Source organism: Tursiops truncatus, chromosome 2, assembly GCF_011762595.2.
Source record: "Tursiops truncatus isolate mTurTru1 chromosome 2, mTurTru1.mat.Y, whole genome shotgun sequence".
NCBI classification, from domain to species: Eukaryota; Metazoa; Chordata; class Mammalia; order Artiodactyla; family Delphinidae; genus Tursiops; species Tursiops truncatus.
Genome location: NC_047035.1, coordinates 159,953,845 through 159,975,524, shown reverse-complemented (window position 1 = coordinate 159,975,524; position 21,680 = coordinate 159,953,845). Strand labels below are relative to the sequence as shown.

The 21,680-nt window shown below is 41.3% G+C and overlaps 1 protein-coding gene across 1 annotated transcript in view; it reads right to left on the bottom strand.

Annotated features, from left to right (window-relative positions):
- ITGB1 (integrin subunit beta 1) overlaps positions 1–14,468 on the bottom strand; it is a 43,095-nt gene extending 28,627 nt beyond the window's left edge. The window contains exon 1 of the mRNA XM_019933369.2: positions 14,309–14,468. The gene's annotated coding sequence lies outside the window, so the exon portion shown is untranslated. The remainder of the gene's footprint in view (positions 1–14,308) is intronic.
- Between the last annotated feature and the right edge of the window lie 7,212 nt (positions 14,469–21,680).

Below are 21,680 nucleotides of genomic sequence, written 5' to 3'. Positions count from 1 at the left end.
CTACTGTCTGCATCCATCCATCCATTCATTCATTCAAAACTTTAGTGCCTGCCTACAAAACGTACCTGGGGACATACATCAGTTTACCACCCAAAGAACTTGCACAGCAACACTGACTACACCTCACTGTTCTTTCTTAACATGCTCTATTCCCATGAACTTTACTGGCTTCTCCCTTACCTCTGGATGTGCTTCCTCTGCCAACCCTGTCAGGCTCTGTGCCCTATTGGAGATACAAAGATCGCTGTCTCAAGGAATTTTCAGTTCGAAGACAAAAAATACAAATAATTACAATGTGATATGCTGGTTTCTATAATGAACATAAGGACAAAGTGCACTGAGGATGCCAAAATCTGCCGGGGCAAGTTCAGAAGCTTCAGGGAGGTTCAAACCGCAGCCTCACAGGAAACGGGTAGGCACCGGAGAGAAACACCCCAGGCAAAAGGTCTGCACATGCAAGGCCACGGAGTCCTGAGAAGAACTGTAATAACTTCTTTCCAATCTTATTACTAAACATACACGTTTGGGTGACTTCTCTCTCTCCCCGCAAACTGGAATTGATTTGCTCTAGCTTTACAGAAAAAAGACTACAGAAAAAAAATGTATTTATATGTTATTTGCAGTTAAATCTGGTCAGTGGGATGAGTGATTATTTTATCCCTGTAATTTTCTACAGTAAGTATAAATTATGTTAAAATCTTAAAATATCATAAAGGCCAAAAAGAATCTTAAAGTACTTAGGTATTTCTGAGACTTAAATTATAAGCTGGAAATAACAGAAACCGAGACCAGCAAGGCAGGAGGTTACAGTCAGGTTACAGAGAGCCTTAAATGCCATTCATGCTGAGAGTTTAGATTCTATTCTACATGTAGCAAGGAAGCTGGAAAAAAATGGCACAGGGTAGTAACATGACAACATGTAAGTGGCAGAAAATCAGCGGGGTAGGGGATGAATGGCAAGACAGGAGCTACTGGACAGGTACAAAATTTACTGCTGAGGTTTCAGAGTAACAATGGACAAGAAGACAAATCAGTGATTAGGAGGGATCTGAGGGTTGCTTAGATAAGGAAGATGGTTGCTTAGATAAGGCAGGGTGAGAGAAGAAGGGAATCATCACTTTCACATGAAGAAGACGGAAGGAGAACGGAGTTAGGGGAGAAAGTACTGATTTTGATTTAGAAATGTCGAATGTGAAAGGCCTTTGTGAAATCTAGGAAAGATACAAACTGGGAAATTAAGACCTATGGGCCTAGCTTTCAGGAATTCAGGGTTAGAGATACATACCCAAGAGCTGTGGATGGCAATGAAATTATGAAGATGGTTGAGATTGTGAAGGAAAGAATACTAAGGAGAGAGGAGAGCTGCAGGCAGACACGAAGAGAGTGATGGAGCCAGGGCCCCCTGGAGCAAAGAGGCGGGCAGCACAAGGGGCATATTCCCCTGAATAGAGGCGCAGCATCTTTCTCTAAGTCAGGGCAGGGGGTAAAAAGCTGAGCGAGTTCACGCATGACAGCTCACGTTTCTTCCTGAAATAGGAAGCAAGGACAAGTGCTGGGAGAAAAGGGGAGAGGGGAGTTGGGAGACTGAAGAAAATCAAGAAGATGCGACAGGATTATAGAGCAATGCTGAGGGCCCAGCAGGTGCCGGACACCCTAATTATAAAGACACATTTCTAACACTCATCTCACCTGAAACTACCTGTTAAGTGTCTGCCCTGACAGGTTCTAAGCACCAAGAACACAGGACCTAGAAGCACTTGGCATAAAATCAATGCTCAAAAACTTTTGCTGAAATTATGTTAAACTGTATGACATTTTTCTTGGACGTTATTTAGAAGCCCAGGAAAGAAGAGTTTCTCAGAATTAGTTACTATGCAGACCCTCTTTAAATAGCGAACAGTTACTGTAGATACCCTAGGGATAACAATTTTCAATTCACTTAAGTATATGCAAGCCAACTTGCAGCTAGATATAAAATGCCTCATGCTCCAGGCTCTTGTACATTATGAACCAAAATTCATTTACACAAACACACACAAACATAGGCACTGAAATAACATATATGTGTGTGTGTATATATATATATATATATATATACACACACACACACACACTCTCAGTTAGAAGGTGGTCAACCACATAATCCACATACTGGTTGTTTATTATTATAATTATTTGCACAAAAGCCCAAAATTTTTAAAAATTCTTGTAGAAACACTCAAAAATCACTGAGACTACCTCCCATGGGTCCTTAAACTCCAATCTGAAACTGCTGAATTAATTCCATTGTTTACAGAGCAAGTGCCCAGAGGAGGAAGGGGTCAAAGCAGTGGCAGTGCTGACAAACATCAACAAAGAGAAGACGACAGAGTCAAAGGCCTAGAGATCAGGGGCTGATCAGGGGTGAGAGCAAGGGGCTAAAGAGCCGGGTGTAACATTTCAGGGTCAGGCAGTGTTGGGTAAAAGGTCTAGGTGAGGAGACAGCTATGGGAACTGGTTTAGCTGGGATTTGTTCCCAAAGCGGAGCCTGAGAGAAAAGCATGTGTGCTAGCAGCTCACTTGGAAGGTGGCCTGGGAACCAGAGAGGTGAAGAGAGCACGCCAAGGGGAGAGAAGGCCAGGGCGCTTCAGCTACCGCAGTCGGTGCCTGGGGGCTTGGTCTTGCTGAGAAGTTCTGAGACGTGTATACAGTTCACCCCTTGAATCCACAGGTTCCATTGGTGGATTCAACCAATGACAGATGGAAAAAAAAAATTTTTTAATTCCAGAAAGTTCCAAAAAGCAAAACTTGAATGTGCCCTGCACAGGCAACTATTTACATAGTATTTACATTTTATTAGGTATTATAAGTCATCTAGAGGTGATATAAAGTGTACGTGAGGAAGTGCATAGGTTACATGCAAATACTACACCATCGTATAAGAGAGACCTGAGCCTCTGCGGATTTGGGTGGGGGTGGGGCAGACGGGACGTGTCCTGGAACCAGTCCCCCTAGAATACCAGGGACAACTGTAGAAAGTGTGTCCAGAGGAGGATCACCGTGAAGACACGTCTGTCAGTTTGAGTCCCCACAGGTAGAAGTCTGCCCCAAGGGCATGAGCTGCCCTACACTTCCAAGAACAACAGTGCAGCAGCCCAGAAGGCTGCTGCCAGCTTCTCATCCTACGGACAGACAGGGCTTGTTGGAGAAGCCCCAGGGATTGAAAGGACAGAAGCACTTGAGGCAAGATGCAGTCAGCCGGAGTGAGTCACACAACTGCTCTGCGCAGCAGCGGCGGGACCCACAGGAGGCCAGGAGGAAGTGAGGAGGACAGAAGAGGTTTCTAGTTCAGAGCTCAAAGCCACGGGAGTTGAAAGAGCCAGAAAAGTGTTAGACCAGAGTGAGAAGTATCACCTGCACTAACTCCTGAGAGCCTCAATGATGGCAAGAACTGGGGAGGGGAGTTAAGCTGGGCGATTCACGTACAGACATACACACATATTAAGACAAACACCAACAACCTCTGTTCAAAAGATTTAGTATTTAAGATGTATGTAGCTCTTACCCATCTACTATAGATGTGTAGTAAGGCTGACCTGCCTTATGAATTGTCATCTTCTAGAAGTCAAGTCTCCGTGTCCTCTGTACCTAGCACGGTATCTTAATATTTAATAAATAAAGAATCTAAAGATAACTGCAGATACTCTGAGGTATCCAAAAAAAAAAGCTTAACAAGGGCAAGAAGAGTGCTGTGCTGTGCCCACCACTGTTTGCTAAGGCGTAGCAGAGTTCAGGGTGTGGACTGTGGAGCCAGATGCTCGGGCTGAAACCTCTGATCAACCCCTAACTAGGTAGGTGATACTGGAGTTATTTAATCTATGCCTCGGTTTCTTCATCTTTAAAATGGGCAAGGTAGTTCCTACCTTACAGGGGTTAGGTGAAGTTTAAATGAGTTGTAAACATAAAGCATTTAAAACAGCATCTGGCACATGGTAAGCACTACCTAGACGGTACTTGTTATCATTATTACTACACATTACAGCTGGAGCTCAACAACTTGATTCAATAAAGAAGTAACTATGTTTTTAAAAGGAACAAAATTGGGTCATTTGTAGAGACATGGATGGACCTAGAGACTGTCATACCGAGTGAAGTAAGTCAGAAAGAGAAAAACAAGTATTGTATATTAATGCACATATGTGGAATCTAGAAAAATGGTACAGATGAACCTGTCTGCAGGGCAGAAATAGACACAAAGACGTAGAGAACAAACATATGGACACCAAGGGGGGAAAGGGTGGGTGGGATGGATTGGGAGATCGGGATTGACATACATACCCTAACTAATATGTATAAAATAGATAACTAACAAGAACCTGCTGTACGGCACAGGGAACTCCACTTCGCTGTACAGCAGAAACTAACACAACACTGTAAAACAACTATACCCCAATTAAAAAAAATTTTTTTTAAAAGTAACCATGTTTGAATGTTTTGCTTTTTTTCAATCATAATTATAACCAAAAACTCCGAATTGACCCATGTTACGTGAAACACAAGATATGGAAGAAAGGATAAAGTGTAAGGGTTAGAAAGAACACAACTGCGAACAATAGATTAAGATTGATTTTTATAGCCACTCAAATATTATTTTGATATGACATCAAAACCTTATATTGTATATAATAAGGTTAATCAGATGCTAATTATTATATTAATTAGATACTAATTATGTTAAGTATAATTAGATAATATTTTCAGTTCCACATTTAAGTAGGATTATTCTACTTTCTAACAATTATATTTAGAACAACTTGTATGTAAAACAATAAAAGCAGCAAAACCTCAGTGCTTTTTATTACTACATTAGATAAAGCACAGATATTTCTGAATGTTAGTATCACGAATCACCTTAAAAAAAGATCAGGGTGGAGGATAACATACCTAATACAAATAGAAATAAGGAAGAATGACTTGAGGCTTCTTCTGTCATGGGGAAGCAAATCTAGCAGAGGCAAAAAGAAAGAAGGAAACTGCCCTGAAAAGATACAGGAGAAACTTGGATCAGAAGCTTGTAACAGTTTGGTTCGCTCAGGGACTGCTGCCCACTGAGGACTACTTAAATTAACATGAGATCTGCTCATTCAGAAGAGGCCGGACGAGGCGCACCAGGTGCAGACAAGAGTAATACAGTAACTGAGGTTTTGATGATTTAAGGTAATTTGTAACAAAGTTATCTTACTTTTATTCCGACACCTTCAAATGACTATAATGATGACAATAATAATAAAAATAAAGCAGCTAACTACTTTCTCTAAGTAACTCTACAAGGTTGGGAATGATATTACCTTTGTTTTATATATGAGGAGACCAAACCACAGAGAGGTTAAACAACTTCTCCAAAGTTGCACAGGTAGAACTGAAATCAGACCATCTGAATTCTGAAGCTATGACCTGACTTTGTGCTCCATTAAACCACAATTTTTTGAAGGCCTACTCAGTCACTATTTTAAAGATAAAAGAACATCCTTCTACTGTTAGAAGTGACTCAGAGCACAGAAATGGAAAGGACTTAAAATGTTCTGTGAGTTTATTTCTTAGTCCTTCAAAGTGATTGGAGGCCAAAAGTATTTTAACTGTCAAATTTCATGAGTATACCCACAAGTTATGGTCTCATTCCTACAAAAGCATTTCATCCTAATATTTCTTACTATGCTTAATTTTATCTAAAGGGTCATAACTCATCCCTTGAACAGTAAATAATGTTAAACACCTCCCGGAAACAATCTGCTTTTAGTGGTTAACAACCTCAAATATGTTCAATTGTTCCCCTTGTCAAAAATTGTACATAATTACTTTTATCTCCACTGTAAACTCATCTTTATTCATCAAGGTTAAATGTGGTTTTATGAGCTGTTCAAACTTTTAAATACACACTTATTATCTATTAATGTTTTTAACAATGTGACAAATCACTCATTTGGCATTTCTTTTTACATTTACAGATAAAATCTTCAGAAATTTTATAAGTACTTTATTTGTAGAAATTAAACAATTACACTTGAGAGAAAAATTACTTTTATTACATTTACTTCAAGTTTTAAAATTTGGTGCCCAGAAGCCAACTATGCCCAAAAGGTCATAGTACAAAAGGAAGTCATCCACAAAAGATTTATTCCTACAAGATCTTTGCACAAGAACACATTTTTATTCAATACAACTAATTAAATTCAAGTCAACAAATACCTATTGCATATCTACCACGTACCAGACACACAGATGACAAAGCTGGGAACCCAGGAGTATTCGAAAGCCCAAGCTTTCAATGTAAGTAGGTTTCCAATAAGAAAGGTTAAGGGTTCTCACCAGTCAAATACTCTCTTCCAGAGAACAGAACTTGCTTCCTTTTTTATACCGTAACATTTTAAATCTGTTCACCTTACTGGTGAAAAAGATTCAAATACCTATACTGAGATATATTATAAGCCTCTCCTAAAACTATAATAAGGTTAGATTCATCTCAAGTCTGTACCACCATCACTATTTTCTGTATCTGCTTTTAAAAGGAAAAAAATAGTCCAATAATAGATTAATATCTACAAATCAACACAGTCCAGAAAAGGAACACGGAGCCAAGCTGAAAGCCTCAGGGAATTACCGTGCAGTTCATCCTGCTTCTCCCCACACAGAGCAAGCAGATGGGAGAATGTAAACGGAAGGAACTCTGAGAGGCTGCTCTTCTCTATGCCAATTTAAGAGTGAGAGCTTGGGGATGAATTCCCCCAGGGCAAGAGCACCTTTCCCCCTTGCAGGAAGAACAATTAAAACTAAACATCTTTCCCCTCTCTCTGGCAGGAAGAGGTGCGTGGTAGTGACCATGGAGGTGCTTATGGCCCAAGTAATAAGCTAGAATTAATGATTAACAAAACTTAGCAGATAAGATGAAAGGGGGAAATGAGAGGGAACAGGAAAGAGAGGAGGTTGAGTACTCCAAGGCAAAGACACAACACCCCCTTTGAAGTCCTTTTCCACCCACTGTGGTCGATAAATAGTAGTCTGAAGTAGAAAACTTTCTAAAATTCACTACTCACACCCAGAAGAAAAAAAAAGCTTTTTTTGAGCACTGACCCCTTCTTGCCCAAAGGTAGTAACAGCCTGAGTTGAGTTCCAACAACAAAGGTTCAACTGCTCCAAAGCTACAGGCTTACAAAAAAATCTGAAACCTGAGAACAGGGCTAATACTTTTATGACAGTAACAGAACAAAATTCATCACAAGTGACTACTCTACCCACCTTCTCCAGGAAAATGAGAACATGGAAATCAATCATCACCACCCACCACACACTGTAACGGAAAGATAAAGAGTGGACATACTTCTAGTGGGCAAATAAAAAGCCTCAAAGATAAAGAAGCTGGAAGTGGGGAGACGTAAGGGCATGGAACTGAACATCTAAGAAAAATTTCTACAGCAGAAAAAGTAGAAAGAAAATGAAGAATCTTCTCTGAAGAAAAAAGGAGAATGAACACATTATGCTCTTCAAGGAATTTAGAAAATCTCAAATAGATCTTATTGCAATCAGAAACAGTAAAACCACAAAACTAGAGGAAAAGTATACAGAGATAAGGAAGGAAATTTAAGTTGAAATCCTCTGTAAAACTCAGACACATGAGGAACTGAATCAACATGCCAGGAAGAGCAGGCTTGACCACAGGGAATTCAAAGTAAGTCAAGGCAATTAGAAACATTATGCTACAGCCAATAGTGATCCAATAAGCAGGTAACTGGTATACCACCACCACCACCTCCCCTATCAAAAAGGTTATAGCCTTTACATGAGGACCCAAAAAAAAAAATGAATTAAGCATTAAATTCCAAAAACTGGTCAAGGGGCACAAAATAAACTCAAAGACTGCAAAAGGACTTAAAATACAAGCAAAAAATAAACACTTTAAACAAAGCTATTAAGGCATAATATTAAGGGCTGATCCAAAACGAGCATGAAAAGTTGCCTGAACTTAATTCTTCGGAGATCCTCCTTCCACTCAACAGATATTACCCAGCAATTGACATATTTCAAACCAGACTAGTGAGCTGTTCCTTCTTTATGCTTGGCCATGTCTAATAGATTTTGCCTTTCCCTGTGAAGGGAAAAGAAGCGTAAGTTAGCAACTGCTTTGGTTGAGAAATTTTACTTTGGGACAAGTTTACAAAGATAACTATGAATGGACCTAGCAGAAAAAAGTTTACCACCTTAATTAATGGTATCAAAAACCACTTAAAAGCAAGATTTGTTCCACATAATTTCAATTAAGGAGAATTGTAAGTTATGTTCCCTTGTGTAATTTTATCTACTTTTTAGGTAGATCACTCCAAAATTCTTACTTGATCAAAACTTTAATAAATTTTGACCATATCTTTTGTCACATCTCTTCTCTGCCCTGTACTGGATTGAAACATAGTGCTGAATATATTTTAAATATATATAGAGAGAGAAAGAACGAGAAAGAGAGAAAGAGAGAAAGAGAAAGAGAGAGAGGATAAATGTTTTAAAGCCTAACTAAATATAGGTAGAAATCAATTTCTCACTTTTACTCAGCACTATGTTGGGAATAATGTCTACCTTAGAACTATTGCAAGGATAAAATATTACCATGAATGTAAAACAAATATCTTTACAGGGACCTACAGATCACAGCTTACTTGATTACTGCTTCAACTCATTCACTGACTTCTAAACATAAGAACCTGAGTGACTACTTAATTAATGGTTCGAAATCTGTTTAAACCATGCTTCTTTAGTAAGCACAAATCCACTCCCTATTGTGTTTCTGTTGTGCTTTCCTAAAATAACATAATACTAAATGCAACTTTTAAAACTACAATCTCTTCCTCCAACAATCAAATATGACCCACCATCATGCCTTCTGAGAAGCAAAGAAATTACTATCTGAAATAAATAATGAACTATAAAATATTGGAGGTAATTATTCCTAATTTCACAGACTATGAAAGCTTGTTATTTACAGATTCATTCAATAAACATTTGTACATGGAAATGTGGCCTCCACACATCAAGTGGTACACAATTTTTCATATAAATGCTTTCCTCATCACTCCACTGAAACTACATTCCCTACAACAAAATATTAATTTTTCTTCTACCTTTCTGAAATATTTTTAGCCTTCATTGGCTCTTAATCTCTTTACCAACCACCATAAGCGAATTAACTACTCCTTTTTTTGTCCCCAAAGATATTCTTGATAGTGTCTAGCGCAGTAAATGACAAACCTTCAGTGATGCTCAATAACACAGTGTTGTTTTAATTCAAATTTCTATTATAACTGATTGTAATCAATGTCTGTGAACCACACTGGACTAGAGCTGGAGGGCAAGAATCCAGGCCTTCATTTTACACAGCTTTCATTTTATTTATATATATTTATACTATAAATGCATATATACTTATATATGTATGATTATATATCAAAGTAGTCAAGCAATATTTATTTGCTAAATTAGACTGTATTCTCCCTTCTAACTATACTGTCCTTTGACCATGTCACATCTGTCACCCGTCTCTTTGGTCATACCATTCCAAGGTCCTCTACACAGCCTTCCAAAACCACTTAAGCCAATGCTGATCTTTTCCTCAAAATCTATTAGAGAATATTACCTGGTACAGTACCTTGTGTAAAACATTCTGTGGTATTTGCTATGTTTCCCTAGATTGAACACAACTTGTCCCAACTAGATAGTATCCTCAACAGCAAGGTGCAGGTCAACTCCTTGATCTACACCCACTCAGCACTGCATTGCTCAGGGAAGTGGCACTCAGTACACTGATGGATTAAAATGTCATGGACGGGACTTCCCTGATGGCACAGTGGTTAAGAATTCATCTGCCAATGCAGAGGACACGGGTTCGAGCCCTGGTCCGGGAAGATCCCACATGCCGTGGAGCAACTAAGCCCGTGCGCCACAACTACTGAGCCTGCACTCTAGAGCCCGCAAGCCACAACTACTGAGCCCACATGCCACAACTACTGAGCCCGCATGCCTCGAGCCCGTGCTCCGCAACAAGAGAAGCCACCACAGTGAGAAGCCCGCGCACTGCAACGAAGAGTAGCCCCCACTCGCTGCAACTAGAGAAAGCCCGCGCGCAGCAACAAAGACCCAACGCAGCCAAAAATAAATAAATAAATTTATTTTTTTAAAAAAAGCCATGGACAACAGAGCTCCACCCGGACAGAGAGCTAACAGTAACCCACTTGGCTCGCCAGCACTGGCAGCCCTCTCAAAGCCACGACTTGGCACAGCACCTATCCTCCGGGGTGAAGGGCAGGAGAGGATGGCTGCTCACGGGAGAGGGAAGACCTGCACTCTGCAGGGCCAGGTCATGCAACAGCTGGCCTTCAGCTCTTTGGTGACACACAGAGAGAAACCAAGAGACCACTTTATGGTGCAGATGCAGAAACCAAAGCCCTTTCCAGGTGAGGTGTTCCAACAATCGTCCCAGAGAAGTTCAGGCCCAGCTTGCCCAAAACCCAAGTTCCCCAATCAAGAAGCCTTTGCTGCATCCAACCGCTTACCTAATGATGCTTCTCTCTTCACCTCAAACATGCCCATCACAGGAAATCCCTGAAAATACCCAGGTCACTCACTTAGCTGTCATAGGAAGGAATCAGAAATTCAAACGAATTGGGGAAGGAAAATGCTTTTCTAGATTCCTTTTCCTTCACCCGGCCCTTGACTGTGAAAGTGTTCCCAGGGCCTCTCCGCGGCCCCTTTTCACTCTACACACTCTCCAGTATTTTCATCTGCAGCCTAGAGAGTCAACCAGTACTAACAGACGAGGAATTCCCCAATCTCAGTCTCCCAGCCCGACTGCTGGTTTTGAGCTCGCAATGGGCATATTCCACTACACCCCAGCTGTCTCAGCAGGATGAGTTCAGCACTCCCCTCCCTCCAGGCGACCAGCACCACCCCCTTGTGGTTGCGCTGCCTGCCTCGGCCAAGCGCACCTCTTAAGCAGAGGCCCGGGCCACTTCAGTTCCTTTCTCCTCTCTTACCTCGGACACCAGGTCTGACCTATCCTCCCTCCGAAATAAGTAGTCCTCGTAGCCCCACCCAAGGCATCCCCACACCAAGGATCTCCAAAGCTTTTTAATACTCACCTTTATTATTAAAAAAAAAAAAACTTGAGCATACATGTACTCCAAAACATGTATTTACTTACCAATTAAAATACATGTACTTCTACAACAATACAGTAGGATATTATAAACCATAATAAAAGTTTAAACTTTAAAACATGAGTTTAAGAAATATATATAAAATTAAGTCTAATATTTTCTTCCTACACTCCAGTGAGTTATTTTATACATCCCTGGGGTCCAGGAAGCTGTACTTTGGAGACTGTTTACCGAAATTAGTCCTATAATTGTGTGTTTATACATGTATGTACTATGTATATTTGAAGCAGTTTTTCACTCACATACACACATTTCATGATGAGATGATATACACACGCTTTAGCATACTGCTAAATATAGCTAACCTTAACCTTATCTTCCAAAGCCACAAACCCAAAATAAAGCTTAGAGGCTTTTCTTAAAAATTATTTTATAAATAAAACTCTGTAAAAGTCTAATAATTAGACATCTTTAAAAAGATGTGAAATTTACAAAGTACAGTTTAGCTCCTTTTGCGTACAGCTCCTGAACAAGGGATACCACATTTTTTTCACCCATCTACTGACATATTTGAAGGCTGCTAATGTTCTGGGGGTTTCACGGACTGCACCTACTGTAACCTAGATACACACAATTTTTTCAGTTTTCTACAGCTATAGATACTGCTATCATTTCAGGGGTCTGAAGACTAATGTACTCTTCCCTACTCATACTCCTATAAGCCCACCCTCCGGACCCCGACTCCCACCTCTGCAATAGCAATATAAAAGGACAAAAATCCCACAACATATAACCAGTCAGAATAGACCTGCTAACACAATAAAAGAATTTACATATTGGCACAATATGATCTTCTAGAATTCTACTGACAACCTGACAGCTCCTAACTCTCCATGCAGAGTGGGGAAATCAGTCCACATGAATCCTCTCAGATACTAATTCAGCTTGATACACGTTCAGAAATCACAATTCTCAGAACTTCAAAGTTCTGAAGCTTTTACCAGTTAGATGTTTCATCTCATCACTCCAGCAGAGTACTTAAGAACAAAACCAGTGCACTCACAAAATGATTTTTAAAATATATATTTTCTTCAGATACAATATTATATTACCCCCGACGCTGTAAGCCACAATTTGGCCAGAAGCCAAGCAGTGAAGCTATTAAGCGGCAAGCATTCCATGAAAACTAGCACCACCTGAAACTGTTAATTTTCACTATTTTTTTAAAGTGACCAGATGTCCCCAGAGTTTCTCCAGGAGTTAAGAATTTATCGACCCCAATATAGAACTACATGGTCATTCAGCGATGCTAATCTGGGGCAGCTTTTAATTATACTGACCAGAAAGTTGAGGAGAAAGCCACCTAAATCCAGTGATTTTCAATACTGCTGATTCTATTCTATTCTGTGCACACACAGAATATTGGGAAAATAATCTTAATAGAGAACTTAACATTCTTTTAAAAAGAATCGACATTACAAAAACTTAACGTTTTAGGCCTGTGAAGTCAACATACATGACTTAATTTGGAGTTTGTTTGCTTTCTATTCACAAGAGTAAAGTATTAACCACATCCCCTTGTCTTCTTAACTAGGGAATGAATTTTAGGGCGAGTAAAATGGCTTTCTCCTCAAACACCTGTAACCAAAATATTGATTTGTTTCATGTGTTTTCTATTTATCAGTTAATCCTCTTCAGTCCCTCATTTATTATCAATCAATGAACTAAAATTATTTTCAAATAGAACATTTTAGTGGGACTCTTAAGTAAGCCCTGACCCCGTCCATGGGCCTAAATGTCCACAAAGCTAGAAGAGGTAACTTGCAACTAAAATCCCTTAGTCGTTTCTAAAGTGGTCTATTACACAACCTATTGTAAAGGCTGGATATAGTTTAAGAAAGATGCCTAATCAAAATTCAATAAGCATTTGTTATTTTTGTACAATCAAAACAACAATAAAAAATAATCCAGTAATTCTACCCACCTATTTCTGTGGAACGCAGATCCAAAGAAACCTTACTAATAACATTACCAATCACATGCTGAGACTTTTTAAAAAATCTTTTTAATATACCAAGAAGGAAAGAAAAGGAGTTAATATTTATTGAGCATCTACTCTAGGTGTCTTCCATTTTACATTTGCTTTTCACTACACTGCACTTTTGCAAAGTTACTTGTGGTTCAAACATGGGTTGCTAGACCCCACGGGTTGTCTTCATACAGGTGGATGACCACCTACACTCCCTGTGCCTCAGTTTCTTCATTTGTAAAACAGGGATTAAAAACGGCACCTACCTCGTCGGACCGGTTCCGGGATTAAACGAGAAAATAAAGGTAAAGTGCGTAGAGCTAAGCTTGGCCCTCACTGTCGTTATTATAACAGTTACTAGTTTTATTATTAGTGTAGGTATTGTTCCCATTTTACAGATGGGGAATTGGAACCTTAAAGAGCGTAATTTACTAGCGCTAGGTTTTGACTCAAAAGCACAAATCTGATGAAACAAAAATTGCTCAGGCATTAAATACTAGCATTCTTGAAAATTCAACTTCTTCTGAAGCATAAGGAACGGCACGAATCAGGCACAGGTCGGGCATTAGCCCTGGACACCGCCGCGGCGTCTACACCCAGCATTAGGGCAAAGGGCCCACAGGACGCGCCGACCCCGCGCCCCGTTTCCCGACGGCTCAGCGACGCCCCAGGCGCAGAACTGGAGCCGGGGGTGAGTGGTCCCCGCGTGGAGGCCCGGCAGCCGGCGTCTCGGGGCAGCCGGCGTCTCGGGGCAGCCGGCGTCTCGGGGCAGCCGGCGTCTCGGAGCAGCCGGGGTCAAGGCCGCTCCCCGGACACCGGCCCGCGGAGGCCCGTCCGCGCCTAGCCCGCGGGGTAGTGTCCACGGCCGGCGTCCGAGCGGAGGGTCCCGGCCCCGCGCCTCCGCGACCGCGGCTCGGGAGGGGGGGCAGAGCCCGGGCAGGCCAGCGCCCTCCGACGCCCCCCGGCCGGGAAGGTCCGGGAGCGGGCGCGGCCCGACTTCCTCCCCCGCCCGACGACTGGAATCCGCCCCGAGGCCGCGGCCCCCACGCCTGCCCCGCGGCCCTGGCCCGGCCGCGCACCGTACACGCCGCCCGTCCGGGCCCACCTTCTCCCGCGGCGTCCAGCCCGCGCGGTCGGCTCAGCCTGTGCTCCGCGGCTCCCGCTCGGCCTGTCCCCAGGGCTGGCGTGGCCTCCCGGGCTCGGGCTCGGGCTCGGGCGCGGCGGCGGCGACTCCGCCTCCTCCTCTCGGGCGGGAGGAGGAGACTCAGCAGCGTGGGGCCGCCTCCCGGCAGGAAACGACCCCCGCGGCACCGCCTCCCAGGCGCGGCGATCCCGCTCCTCAGGCCGCCGCCGCCGCCCTCTCCCTCCGGAAGCGCATTCCTCCCGGGCCGCGTCAGCCGTGCCCGCTGGGGGAGGGGGAGGAATCGGGCAGGGGCGGTGCGGGACCGGGGGAGAGAAGGGGGCCCCCGGGACAAAGGAGCGGCAGGGTCGGGCGACAGACTCCGCCGCGGCCTTCGCGGTGCCTCAGTTTCCTTTGCTGCCGGGAGAGGGAGGGTTTGCGCGGCCCTGCGCGCCGTAATATCCTCCCGTGAGGGAATTCCGGAGCCTCCTTCTCGGCCTGTCTTAGGCGCTGCTTCCCCAAAGCCCCACGTGTGTCCGGCTCGCGGTCCGTCCGGCTGGCCCAGGACTGCCCGGTTTTGAACCCTGGAAGCCCTGCCTCCCGGGAGCCGCCTCAGTCCCCGACAAATCGAGACACTTAGTCACTCACCTTGCAAGGCTTCGTGGGACCAAAAACGTTTCCCTTTTGGAAGGGAAGTGGCTAAAGCCGGTATTATTTTTCTGGCGTGAGGATTTGCTTGACTTATGTCTTTGAGAAAGGGGAAGACTCAGGGAGGAAATGGGTGCCAGGAAAGATGGAGATGAGGAAAGTTTTAGAGAAAAACTGGTGAGTTGGGGAGCAGCTTTTGTTAGGTTAATCTGGGGCGCAGGGATGAGAAGGAAAAGTTTCATCCTTGATACGGTTTCTGTTCATCCTCACTTTTTTGAGTAGGTGGACAGGGGGCTGGAGAAGGGACATTTAAGAGAAGTGAAACATTTCATTATGAGCATGGCTGGGCGCATTTTGATAAGAGGATTGAAACTTGTGCCAACCGGCATCATACTGAAACCCGGTAACTCAGAATATGCTGCTGGCAGGCTGCCATTCTGTTAGCTGAAAATGTGTGTTGCCACGTGGTGAGCTGTAGCACCCTGTTGGGCACAGAACTCGAATTATTAGGTTTGTGAAACTGGTGTTTCATTTGGGGGAGATTAGAAGCCGCGATGCCCATTTGGCTGCCAATCTTAAATAAGAGAAAACAAAACAATCCCATCTATGGAAATTTTGCCCGTTGCTCGCCAGCAAAATCGAATCTGTTGGTTAGATAATCTCTGGAAACCTCTAAAGAAATGAGAATGATTTTTCCCACTTAATGGATGACCAAACCTAAGAGACTAAATGATGTTTCCTTATTTGTGGAATCTAAAAAAGGATACAGATGAACTTACTTACAAAACAGAAACAGACTCACAGACATAGAAAACAATCCCATGGTTACCAAAGGGGAAGGGGGGGGTAGGATAAATTAGGACTTTGGGATGAACATATACACACTACTATATATAAAACAGATAAACAACAAGGACCTACTGCATAGCACAGGGAACTATATTCCATAACTTATAAGAACGTATAATGGAAAATCTGAAAATATGTATATAATATATATCATAAATATTATATATATAACCGAATCACTTTTCTGGACACCTGAAACTAACACAACATTGTAAATCAACTGTACTTAAAAAAAATAAAAAAATAATGTTTCTATATTAATAACCCAGTGGTGTGGCTGCCATCACACCTCAACATGCTTGAATTTAAAGATACTGGTTATACCACTCCAAAATTGATCAGAACTGGCCTGGTCTCAGCATAGATTACAGTTCCAAAGGTAAAGCGTAATTTATCCATGCTTGACTTGCACTACATTTCCCAGAACTTTCATCCCTATGTGATTTGCCACAAGAATATTAAGAGGTTCACATTTACACAACACTAAACTAAATTATTTCAAAGGCAGTGTAATCATCTTTTTAATCCCAGTGTCAAACACTGTTCCAGGTCACGCAATAGGGGCTCAGCTAATAGTTGATAAATGACTAAATGGGTCCTTTTGCTCCCCTGGGACCACATCAGAACATTTGGCTAAACTAAAGTGTGAGAAGCAATTTATGTACCGAAGTCATGAGCTTTGAGGAAACAAGAAATTAAAGAAACATGTCATGAATATGACTCCACTTGTTTTTAATCACATGATTATGGAATACAGAATTGGGAGTGGGAGTGAGTCAATGTTGACTCAGGAGTGGAATGCTGTCTTTCTCTTGTAGTTTGAACACTTTTGGGACTCAGCCTGTCAAATATTATCCTGTCCAGTAAGCCACAAATCATCCCATGATAACTTGAAGCCTTTTCAATCTTTTGAAAGTGGAAAAGCCTCTAAACTATAACATTTTACAGGCAAATATTTTAGTACACATTCATTTATAAATGATTTTCCAATTGCAATAATCATATCACTTGGGCAAGACTCCATGGGGTTAGAGCAAAAGGTGAATACCTGCATTGTGAGAACAGGAGTATACCCAAGACAAAAATGTTTTGGTCTTGACCACTGACTGGCACATTATGGCTCAACCCATATCAGATCAGTTTTAAATAAACAGTGTGGGGACTTCCCTGGTGGTGCAGTGGTTAAGAATCCACCTGCCAATGCAGGGGACACGGGTTCCAGCCCTGGTCCAGGAAGATCCCACATGCCGCGGAGCAACTAAGCCCATGTGCCGCAACTACTGAGGCCCCATGCTGCAACTACTGAAGCCTGCGTGCCTAGAGCCTGTGCTCTGCAACAAGAGAAGCCACCACAATGAAAAGCCTGCACACCACAACGAAGAGTAGCCCCTGCTCGCCACAACTAGAGAAAGCCCTTGTGCTGCAACGAAGACCCAATGCAGCCAAAAATAATAAATTAATAAATAAATTTATTAAAAAAAAATAAGTATGACTTTGTGTCCCAGTATGTCCAGATAACCCCAGTTTGTGTGTTGTCCAAGCATAATTATTAATAGCACCCCTTTTCATTCTCAAAAGTACATCCTGATACAGATGATAGATCGTACCATCACCCTATAAATAAGAGTGTCCAGACAACGAGGGAAAAAAAAAAGTAATTTTAGCAATTCAAAGGGGATACATAGGGACACAATGCAAATCAGATCCCAGATTTACAGGTGAAGACCAATTCCAACACTGATCATCAGGAAAAAAATTGTGTGGGGATAAGTGAAATGAATTAGGCAGCTCCTATGTGATATAGATGCCCTACCAGAAGATTTAATGAAAGAAAACCCTAGAAAGTAGCTTGGCTGATCAACAGACTTGGGTTTTAAATACCATTGTAAAAGTGTGCGATGGCTTCCGGAGCAGATTGATTGCCAGTGGCTAGGTAAGTCTTCAGCTGCTTTTCTAAGAAATGTTTCTACAGAGTGATCTGGATATATTTTTCTCATCTGCCACCTTCTTTAAATATAAAAAAAGAAAAAGATGAGCGGATGATGTTAGAAGGAATAGAAGTCTCCGATAATTCCCTATAATACGTATGTGGATGTGCTTCTGAATCATAAATAACTTCATTCCTTTACCTAAGACACTAAACTCTCTCTATTACAGTGTGAATCTCTGTGCCCTGGCTTAAAAAAAAAATAGCCCTGGGAATTATTAACATTTTGAAAACCAAGGAATGTTGAGATGGTCCTCCAGTTCCTCCTTTTTCTGTCTCCAAATATACAAATAACATACAAATAATCAAATATTGCAAAGAAACTGGAAGTTCACTTATTTTGCAACTTCTTATTTTTGTCCTTGGAGCTTTGACTGAGTGAACACTGCTCAATACCCTGTTATAACTGCCAGAGGAACCACTGGTTTGCCACAAGGTCATCGGCAACTGTGTATGTACGGTATGTGGCAGTGTACTGGACTAGCCCATCCTGAGGCTTTCGTTAGTGCTTTATTCCTTTGCTTATTTAAAAGTAAGCTGGAAAAGTGTCAGAACAGTCTGCCCTTCCAGCTTAGGGCTAGCCACTGAGTCTTTTCCTTTTCTAGACAGTTCACGGTTGCTGGGTTATGGATCTGAATATGGGCCACGTATGAGTAAGGCTGCCTCAACTGTTCAGCTTCCTGTTTTCCATATATAGCGTGCTCATTTTTTTCTTGCTCAGTCCATGGAGTATTGCCTCTGCTGGGTGTGAGCACTCCCCGCCAGCTTTCAGAGGCTGAACATTTTTAAGAGCCCAGAGGGAACAGTGTTTTTAGGCAGCTCTTTTCAGACACTGAGTTTCTTCAGCTGGAGAAGGGAATGTGCCTTCCCAAATAAGAATGAAGACTATGCCAAATGTAAGCAGTTGAATAGTGCTGGAGGTATTTTTAGGAACTGGGGTCACTCAGTACAGGAAATGATGGTGCTACCAGCAACTTATGGCTAGAGACTCTAAAACAACATTATTTCTCTCCTCATGTAAATACTTTCGAGTATCTTGAGAAAATCTGGAAATTTGAATTAGGAGCAGCTGGATTTGGGGCCAGGTTCATCAGGGAGTGGGACAAGTAGGTTAGCTAAAAGGTGTGTTTGTTTGGTAAGTGATACAGCCCTCCTCCCCCAAATTAATCCCCATAACATTTTAGAGAGAGTTCTTGCCGTGTGCCTGGGTATGGGAAACAATGAATCCATGGCCCCCCAAAACTATAGACACAATTTCACTTATACAGATCTGCATTTTTGCAGATAATTCTGGTTTTCATGGGATCTTAATCCCAAAACATTAAAAATCACTATTTTAAACAAAGTCCCTTTTATAGACCAGGAGCCTAAACACATTTCTTTGTTGTTGTGGGCTTGGAATCTTGACTTGTGTACTAATTAATCTTATCTAAAACAATTTTTTTAAACATCAGATACACCTCCAAATATTTTGCAATAATAAGATTTTCCCTGCAGTGTTATTTAACCTGTAGGAGGTAGAACAGAGAAAGTACAATCTTCTGTGATCAAACCACATGACTAAAGAGTGTGCTGTTTGTGTTTACTTTTCAATGTAAAATAAATTTCAAAGGAAAACCAGAACATTTTATTTCAAATTTCCAACTTTACATACTAGGACTTAAATGCCTTCAAATTATATCTAAAAATCACCCTGATTGAAAACTGTTGTAAATTTTTAATTAGATTGAGAACAATTCTAAATTAATTTTAATTATACTTCCCAAGAATATTTTCCATTTAGTATTAAGAATAACAAGCCCTGTGGCTCTTCTCTTTTAGGATTTCTGCATTGTTGTTGGCTGATGTCATAGGCTTTTCAGTCTATGATCACAAGAATTCCCTATTTATAACTGCTTATGGCTGCCACATGCCTAAAATGTCAGCTAGACTGTTTTTCTCTTACAGTCACAACATCAGCTGCAGAAATGAAACTCATCAATTAAAATTTCACCAGTAGGGAGAAAATATTTGCGAAAGACATAGCTGATAAAGGACTGTTATCCAAAATATACAGAGAACTCTTAAAACTTAATAATCAGAAAACAAATAACCTGATTAAAAAATGGGCCAAAGACCTTAACAGACACTTCACCAGAGAAGATACACAGAAGACAAGTAAGCACAGGAGGAGATGCTCTACATCATATGTCATTAGGAATAAACTAAAGCAACAGTGAAATACCACTACACACATACTAGAATGGCCAAAATCTGGAACACTGATACTACAAATGTTGGCGAGGATGTGGAGCAACAGGAACTCTCGTTCATTGCTGGTGGGAACGCAGAACGGTGCAGCCACTTTGGAAGACAGTTTGGCAGCTTCTTACAAAATTAAACATACTCGTACCATATGATCTAGCAATCACCCTCCTTGGTATCTACCCAAAGGAGCTGAAAAACTGTCCACACAAAAACCTGCACACGAATGTTTATACTGACTTATTCATAACTGCCAAAACCTGGAAGCAACCAAGATGACCTTCAGTAAGTGAATGGGTAAATAAACCACGGTACCTCCAGACAATGGGACATTATTCAGTGCTAAAAAGAAACGAGCTGTCAAGCCATGAAAAGACAGGGAGGAAACTTAAATGTATGTTACTAACTGAAAGAAGCCAGTTTTTGAAAAGCCTGCATCCTGTACAATTCCAACTGTGTGACATTCAGGAAATGGCAAAATTGATTAAATAAATTCTAATACGTCCAGGGAATGAAATCATCAACAGCTTTAAAAAAGAATGAGTTAGAACTGAATGCATTGATTATGGAAAGATATTTAGTAAGTATTATGTGTGCATAACGAACAAGATGAAGAACACATTGTGCGTAATTCTTTATATGAAGCGGTGTTAGTATTATCCACATCTATAGGCAAGGGAACTGAGACGAGAGGTTACTTTGAAAAACGAATAAGTAACAGAACCAAGATTGGTACGCAGGCAGTCTGGCTCTAGGGTCCAGACGTTTATTCACTGCACTTTACCGTCTCTGATCTCTTTTGTCATTTTACACAAGAGATATTGTCTGCCCTGTTCCACCTCCACTGCGACTAGTCAGGTAAGTCTGTAATTCTGAAGGTCAGGAATAAAACGTCAATCTCTTTGCACATATAACCCATGTTCTCCAATACCAGCATTTCCAATAATAATAAGGGGACATTTTCATCTCCTTCTATGTTACTCCTTGTCTACCTCTTAATTGAAATATATATATAATACATACACATATATCGGTATTATATTTTTTTCTCAAGAAGGAAAGGATGACACAAGATTGTCATTGTTATATATCATGCGAACAAGCATACAGGCATAACTGAGGTTGTTGAATCAAATTATTCCAATGTTGATCAGGTACGTATTTTTCATTAGACGTCTTATAAGATTCTATCTTTCTTAAGGGCAGTGACTGTATCTGATGTGTTTATATGTCTAACATAGTGCTTTACATATACGATTATATTGCTTCTCTTTCATTGAAAATAATATCACCACCTGTCTTATTTGACCTCATCTTAAACCATCTCCCCTTTGCCCACTATACTTTAGCCATATTTCCATGACTTCACCAAGCATGTTCCTATCTTGGAGTTTTTGTGCTTGTCATTCCCTCTACCTGAAATGCTCTTCACATGTGTACTTCCTTCTTGTCAATAAGATTTCAGCTTAACTATCACATCTTTAGAAGGTCTTTCTAACCCCCAACCTAAAGCCTCCCAGGCCCTCTCCATCACATTGCCATAGTTTAAATCTCTGCATGGCTCCAGTCACTAGCTGATATTTTTCTATTTATTTTTTCTTTGATAATTTTCTATCTTCTTCCACTAAA